Source organism: Otolemur garnettii, unplaced genomic scaffold (assembly GCF_000181295.1).
Source record: "Otolemur garnettii isolate 467f Iridium unplaced genomic scaffold, OtoGar3 scaffold00142, whole genome shotgun sequence".
NCBI lineage: Eukaryota > Metazoa > Chordata > Mammalia > Primates > Galagidae > Otolemur > Otolemur garnettii.
The window spans coordinates 1,194,436-1,202,240 of record NW_003852537.1 but is presented as its reverse complement, the minus strand read 5'-3'; the positions used below and the strand labels follow the sequence as shown (position 1 = coordinate 1,202,240).

General features: G+C 40.5%; 1 pseudogene across 1 annotated transcript in view; it reads right to left on the bottom strand.

The window, feature by feature from the left end:
• LOC100940654 overlaps positions 1–7,805 on the bottom strand; it is a 25,001-nt pseudogene that overhangs the window by 13,707 nt on the left and 3,489 nt on the right. The window contains exons 2-6 of the transcript XR_002775543.1: positions 7,388–7,481; positions 5,118–5,170; positions 3,450–3,549; positions 1,747–1,860; positions 1,408–1,496 (exon numbers count right to left, since the gene is read on the bottom strand). The product of XR_002775543.1 is annotated as a cytochrome P450 3A4-like (transcript). The remainder of the gene's footprint in view (positions 1–1,407; positions 1,497–1,746; positions 1,861–3,449; positions 3,550–5,117; positions 5,171–7,387; positions 7,482–7,805) is intronic.

Genomic DNA, 7,805 nt, shown 5'->3' with positions numbered 1-7,805 from the left:
CCACCTCTGTCATATGGGGCCGGCGCCCTACTACCTTGAGCTACCGGAGCCACGCAAAATTAGCATTTCTTTTTTTTTTTTTTTTTTATTGAATGGTAACTATGTACATTAATGCACTTCTGGGGAAATTAGCACTTCTTTACTGTTCTTCTGCTACACATTCAGCAAGTTCTATGTGTAAATCCATATGCTCCGTTAGGACAATAAAGAATCACAGACTTTCAGAACTATCTGCTAGATCACCTCCCATCCCACTCACATAGTGTTGTTATCAGGTACCAGTGATGCAGCTGGCCCTGTTCTGGGACTGATGGGGACACTATGGTGTATCATACCCACCTCTGAGTTCAAGGAGGTCACTCAGAGGGGAACAGAGACCCAGAGTCAGACAAACTACAGTAGTGTGTATTGAGTGTGGAGAATAATAAAGGCGTGTTTACACTGTGCTTCAGTAGATAGGAGTGGAATAACTAACATCCTACTGACTGAAGAGAGGACACACTGCCTCAGCAGAGAGACGCACAGTGGTGCTTCCTCCTCAGCACTTTATACACCAGCAACACCCTGCTCTGAGTTGCCATGAACAGCATCTCTTCCTTATATTCCCTGCTGAGGTTCTCGCAAGGCTCCCTTTCCTCAAATCCTGTCATCTGGTATTAGCCTTTTATAGAAGCATTTCTACAGAAGGTAAGAATTCAGAATTTTCTAAGGTAAAAAAAAAAATGACAAAAGAATAGATCCCACCCAAACTGACTGGAGGAATCTCATAGCTGAATGACCACATGTCCCCACTCTGCCCAGGACAGTGTCAGTGTACACGTATCAATCCTGCATAATTCAGAAATATGTCAGGTTAGACATTAAATGATAGTGGTCCCCTACAAATAGCTTTTACAGAGCCCTCTCTCTTTTAATATTGGAGGAAGCAGAAATGGGGGGAAGATTTAATATTTAGAGTCTGGTGATATCCTCAGTAAAACCATGATAAGATTTACATTCTCCCAAATCTCCCACAGTCACTCTTCTGCCCAGTTCACTGTCAGCCAACAGGTAACAAGCCACTTGCCCTCTCACCATTCCATATGCTCCCTGGCTAAATCTCTGGTGCAGTCATGTTTCTTCTTTCTAAACTATGTATTTTGTCTTCCGGAATATTCAAACAACACTTCATGAGATTAATTCCTCCTGGATCCTATGCACAGGGGAGAAGACACTTCCCTATTTCTAGCTGCCCTGGCTTCTATGCAAACTGCCCCTTCTTGGGTGGCCCATTGGAGAGGTAACACCACACACATCCTGTTTCTGTGTGGTTATTGAAGTGACTTAGTAGTGGGAATATCAGCCCCATGGCAGACAGCTATAGGGTCTCACGGCAGCACAGAACCCCAAGACTGTGCTCCTACTCACTCTTTCAAGGTGATGGTCTTGCCTTTGTCTGCCTCCTGCCTCAGGTTTCTCACCAGCACATCTGCATACTGGCTCATGATGGGGAACATCTAAGCACAAAACAACACCACACATATTAAGTGAGCAGACTCAAGTCCCAGAAGGGCGTTGCTTGCCCCTAGCATGGAATAGTGACATTTTATAATGAATTTTGCAATTGACTTTTCTAGACATAAAGATAAAAGGCGATTTGTAGCAAGCCTAACCTTAGTGCACTACCTCCCACAAAGAGGCTATGATTTTATTTTTGCCTTGTGCCCAGATTCATTCTTTAAGTTTCTAATTCTTTTGTTTTCTTACCTCCTTCAGTTTTCCACTGGTAAAGGTTGGAGACAGCAATGCTCTTATTCTCTTCCATTCCTCGTCTTCAGATATAGAGATGGCACTTTTCATAAATCCCACTGGACCAAAAGGCTATAATTTAAATCAAAAAGATATCGTCCCATATAAGTCTTGGAGATCACAATTATTTCTTAGTCTTGCACATCTCCACACATGTAGAAATGTTTAAACAGACATCACTTACTTAATAACTATTTAGTGACTTTGTAAAAGGTGGCAGACCCCATGCTGGGTATTAATGTAGATTTATCCCAAATGCTTCACCTCCTGTGAGCACACACATGTGTGTGTGTTTGTGTGTGTATGTGTGTCTGAGGTCACCCAGTCACCTGGTATGCTTTCCAGCCTCTATATTTGAGTCATCTTTTAAATGCAAATGATCCCCCTGGTAGGGAATTGTTCCTCCAATGTAATAGAGGGGACGAAGGCCTGTATCTGCTCCAGGGCTGTGCAGAGAAGGAAGAGAGCCATGACAGTTCACCCAGTAGGCTTGGCAGAATGTGTTGCCTCACAGTAGTTCTGTCTTTACTGATATCATAATATGAGCAATTTGAAAAAGGATACCTTGATTTGGTGATTTTTTAAAATAGTAGTTAATACTTAAAAGATTACAAAACTATTTTTTAGAAATAATACAATCACTGGAAAGCCTTCTTCTCTTATTTTTCCCCATGGATAGAGAAAAGAGTAATTGTATTTTCTAATGAAGAAACTGCAGGAAGACCTCTGGGAAAATAATAAAGTTGGAGGGATCACTCTACTTGCTGTTCAGACTTACTATGCAGCTACCACAGTCACAGCAGTATAGGACTAGAGTAGGGATAGACACAGTGACCAGTGGAACAGAACAGAGAATGAGAGATCAGTGGAACAGAATGAGAATGGGAAATGATGCACTTGCCTAGGTCCAAATGATTTTTGACAAGTGTGCGAAAAGCAATTCAGTGGAGGGAGGACACTCTTTCCAATATACTGTTAGAACAATTGGACAACCATAGGCCACAAAACGAAACTCGACCTAAACCTCATGCCTTATACAAAAATTGACAGAAAATAGATCAAAGACTTAACTGCAAAGGATACAACTGTGTAAACTTTAGAGAAAGCAACAACAGTAGAGGACAGCTGGAGGAAGAATTTTCAGACTTGACACCAAAAGCACAATCCATAAAAGGAAATATTAATAAAATGGCCCACTCAAAATTGAAAAACAGGAAAATACCTTTGCTCTGAATAGAACTTGTTAAGTGAAAAGGGCAGACCAGGCAGCATGACTGTGGAAGGACAGGAGGAGGGAGCCTCATGCTGCTGGAACCCTTCTGAGCCCTGATGGTGCTGCTGGTTACACACATCTGCCAGTGTGAGAAAGTTGCATGGAGCTACACACACACATACACCACAAAAATGAGGGCACATAACACTGAGGGCAGGTGAAAAAGCTCTGCGAACTGTATCAATATGAATTTCCTTTAACTACAGTAGCAGGCAAATACTACATTTTTAGTGATGTGAGGTTTTGCCATTAGCAGAAACAGGAAAAAGTGTCCATGGAAACTTCCTGTACATTTTTTTGACAAATTTCTATGACTGTATTAGTATTTCAAGATAGAAGTTTAATAAATAAACAAATCAGAATTTAAAATTAAAACACGGACACCTACCCGCCGGTTTGTGAAGGCAGAATAACATTCTTTCACTAGCACTGTTTTGATCATTTCAGGGTCTGTGATAGCCAGCAGAGGCTGTCGACCATCATACAACCTGTGTTAGGAAAATAGAGTTGATTAAACAAACCTCAAGTGCTGATTCTGCATCTGAAGCCACACACAGGAATCTAGACTTTGATCCTGAAATTACTTCATCTACAGCCCTAGTTGTACACTACACAGCAACATTAGGTCCCAGTTCAAGTTAGGGAAGGACATACAGCAAGATTCTGACCACAGAAGCAAATGGAGGCTTCATAGAATGAAGGGTGACATGGCTCAACTGGGAAAGAGACATTTTAAACACAAAATATCTCTTCTGAAAGGTCATAAGTATAAATAACCAGAAACCTTTTGTTAAGAGGCAGGAAGAAGAGAACCTTCTCCCACTTGCTGGTAGTGCACAGACCCAGGGTGCACTTTCTGCTGCTCCCACCAAATCACCTGCAGCTCTGAAGGGAACAGTTTCTGCAGTTGGCTGAGGCTGTAGACCCTCAGTCATATGGCCCTAAAGTCATAATGTGCATCAGCCCTCTAAGGAACTCAGGGATTTAGGATAATCTGTATCTCTTCTTCAGTGTTAGTAGGATGTCATAGACATACACTTGTATACATTGCTCTTTAAACATCTAAGCTTAAATTTCAAAAACAACACAAAACAAAGTTCTGTAGTCACAGAGAAAGAAAAGCAGAGTATAAATGATTTCCCAATCTGTTTATCTCTATCTCCAGCTCTTCTTTCAAAAACATACGTTAAAATCTAAAAATTTAAGAATTTGGTTTTTAATTAAAAGCTAATCAACGTGGGAAGGAGGTAATATCACTCATTTGTGAATACATATTAGAAGAGTGTGAAATAATGTATTTTATTCAATTAAAGTTGACCTAAGGTAGGAAAAAAGGAGAAGAGGTGAATAGCCAGGCAATGGACAGAAAGTGACACGTGGTGTCCATGGACCGTCAAAGCCTGGGGGAAAAGTGGTAACCTGCAATGTTCTCAGCCTGCACACCTCAATACCTGGTGACCTATGGAATTCTGGGCAGGATAAGGCTCCAAAAGCTTTGCAATAGAGAGTAGGAAAGTTGTCATAATCAAAACAGTCTCTGATGTCATAAAAATAAATAAAACCTGACATAGAATCCTGTGAAGGCTATGAAGAGAGCATTTCAAGTTTCTGTGCCTGAAAACAAAATTGGCATGAAATATTCTACAAAAAACATGACCTTGCAGAAAGACCATAAGTATTCTTAGATAAAAGTACTTCTACAAAGGTAGCTGCCCCGTAAGTTCCTGTCCAATCTCAGACTGGTTTATACTTATCATTGAACTTTATAGCTAAAGATAAGTATTTCAAGATAGTTATGTAATCCTACTATTTTTTCCTTTAAAAACTTTTTTTTCCCCTTTGCTTCTCCAAATAAGCATATAGTTTACTATAACATGCATATTCCCATTGCAATGCTTTATTCCCAAAGAACTCCCATTTTCATTGAGAGGACCTTTCTATCTTTGTTATTTAGTCTGACAACGGCTTCATTCCAAGAGGGCTGAGATTGTTCTGTGTGCAGTGAGGGCATCATCACAGCAGCAAGCTATGCAGTGGAAATTTCCAGAATACTCACCCCCACGTTTTTCCATACTTTTTGTAACATTCTTCATCAAATTTCCAGAATCCCTGGGAGAGGAAACAAAATAAAACTTGATTATTATTTCCAATGTACTCAATCCTACCTGTAATTAGGGCAAAAAAAGTGGATCTGTACAGGTCAGTCTTACTATGTTTCACTGGCAGTTAGAGGAAACCTCTTGTTCTGAAATGTTTTAGGAGAAGTGGGGGGAAACAGAGGAGATAATTGCAATGGGATATAGAATGACTTACCCTTGTTTATGAATACTAAATAACCCCCTATATGTTGGAAGTGCTGTGCTTGTGCATGTATTATTTCTACACCTATGACTCTCCGAGTTAACACCTCCATGAGTGCATAAGGACACTGAGGCTGAGGGAATGCACATTCTTTCATTTCCTTTTCAGCATCCTGTTCATCAGTCTCACAAGGTCTCTATAGAATTCTAGTGGAATGAGGAAGTTAAAGACACCAGGAACCTCTTTTGGTCTAGAAGATTTATATAAGTCTAAGGCATGTTGTTGAGTAAGAAAATGAGTGGCTGAGTCAATGACAAAGTGGACTCCCCTCCCACTGTCCAGTTCAACATGGAAAAGATCAGGTAATGCAATTTCTTCACACAGGACACAGCAAATTATAATACTTGCTCCACGTTTTCACTTCTGAAGCTTAAAACCAAATCTTTCTGTTGCCTAGTTACAGTTGTGATATTTTAACTTTGCAAAAAGAGATCTCAAATACACGGATCTTGGGGTACATTTCCTAATGGTTTGATCAGAGAAGAGTGAAGAGGAAATTATTGCTTTTGCAGAAGTAAAAAATATGGAATCTTAGGCAATAATTAGCTGAATTGGAAGAATTTCAAGAAACGAGCCTATGGTGTGTGGGAAAGGAATCTGGGTCAGAGAGCTACCTGCACATGGGTTTAGCTGCTGGTGGTTTTGTGGATATGGGCTTATTCCTTTCTTTCCAGGGGCCAGGTCCTGGATGAAGAATCATTAGTCCATATGACACCTATAATAGTTAAGTCAAATTCTTGGTAATTTTCTGGTGATATTCCTTTCTAGTGATTTACATAAGCAAGTTTGCCTTTGTTGAAAAAAACCAAAACACAACAAAATTCATTGTATAGTTAAGCATGGACAAGCACAGTGCTATCTCAGTCATACCCACCCCCTGCTCTGACTCACCCAGAGGAGATCTTTGAGGGAAAAGAAGCAAAGCAGAACTCTCTTGTTCTGCCTGGTAAATTTGCAAAATATAGTTGTGATTCATCTTTCATATGAAAGTGTGAGTGATTATAAATTGATTTTATAGTAGTACCGAGTACATTGGATATTTTTTTTAGATACCTGAGATACTTTAGTAAGAAGAATATTTTCCAGCTCCATCCATGTAATAGCCCAGGAGGAAGGAAGGAGGGGAAAGAGTATGGGAAGGGAGGGGAGTAGTTCTATAGAGGGAGGGTTAAAGGTGGGAGCACACCTATGGAGCATATTGCAAAGGTACAAGTTAAATCTATCAAGTATTGAACACAAATGTCTTAACACTGTGAATAAGTAAATGAGGTGAAAGCTATGTTAATTAGGAGGATGTAAGCACTCGAATTTGTACAAATAATCAACACACTGAACCCCACAAAGGTATAAATGTATTCATGATCTAAGTATACCTGGCTTAATAAAAAAAAAATTTACAAAATATACTATGGGTAACAAAATCTGGGGTGCAGCTTGCAAGTACCCCTAAGTTATTAGTAGTTCTTGAGAAAATCTAAGTAGGTGCAAATTACCTGGTAGTGACTACTTGGGATGTCCAATAAACTGAAGTCTCCAAGCTATGCTAGAGGAAGGACAAAAATGCTACTGCATAGCCCCTGCCAAAGAAGACCGTTTGGATCTGGTGCACAAGCTAAATGAGCCTCTAGGGTCTCCCTTCCTGCATTTCTCCTAATACCGAGGATGACTGCACCTTCCTGTGAATATGCACTAGGCAAAAAGACTTTGCTCACACAATCTGAACATCAAGTCCTGAACATTGAGTCCTGAGCTGCCAGAGACCTGGGCTGTTCTACTGACACAAACCTGAGGCTCTCAGGAATAGACAACAGAGCTCTGAGGTAAGCCTGGGGATCCTCGGCCCAGGGTCTTCACTTCTGCATTGTAAAACCCCAGAACTTCAGCCTGAGGAGGAGCATCTTTTATGACAGAACTAAGGTGATGTTTACAGACATAGGAAGCAAAAGATGGGGTTCAAAAACTCACCTTGCGGTAAGAGAGAACATTTCCTAGAATAGGGAGAGGCGTGGGCCCAGGAATTCCCAACTTCTTAAAAAGTCCATGGGAATGGGTACCAAACCTATGAAGTGAATGAGAAAGACAGGTTACAGGGATTGTGATTTTAAAGATACAGCAGCTGTTCCCTCACTGCCTCAGGAACTGGAATGGTCAAGGGAGAGAGGTCACATGTAGGCAATAAATAATAACTATAACTCTAACAGCAGTAACTACATTACTCATCACCTTCTCTCCTGCCGCCTGTGTGACACACCCAAAGTCACAATGAACTGAAATCTTCATAGTCCAAATCCTAGAATGAATATTTTATATTCATCCCCCACATTGAGGGCTCCTGAGGGGTTAAGGCTGACATTCTTCCAGGATATTCCATTCTCTCATGTCT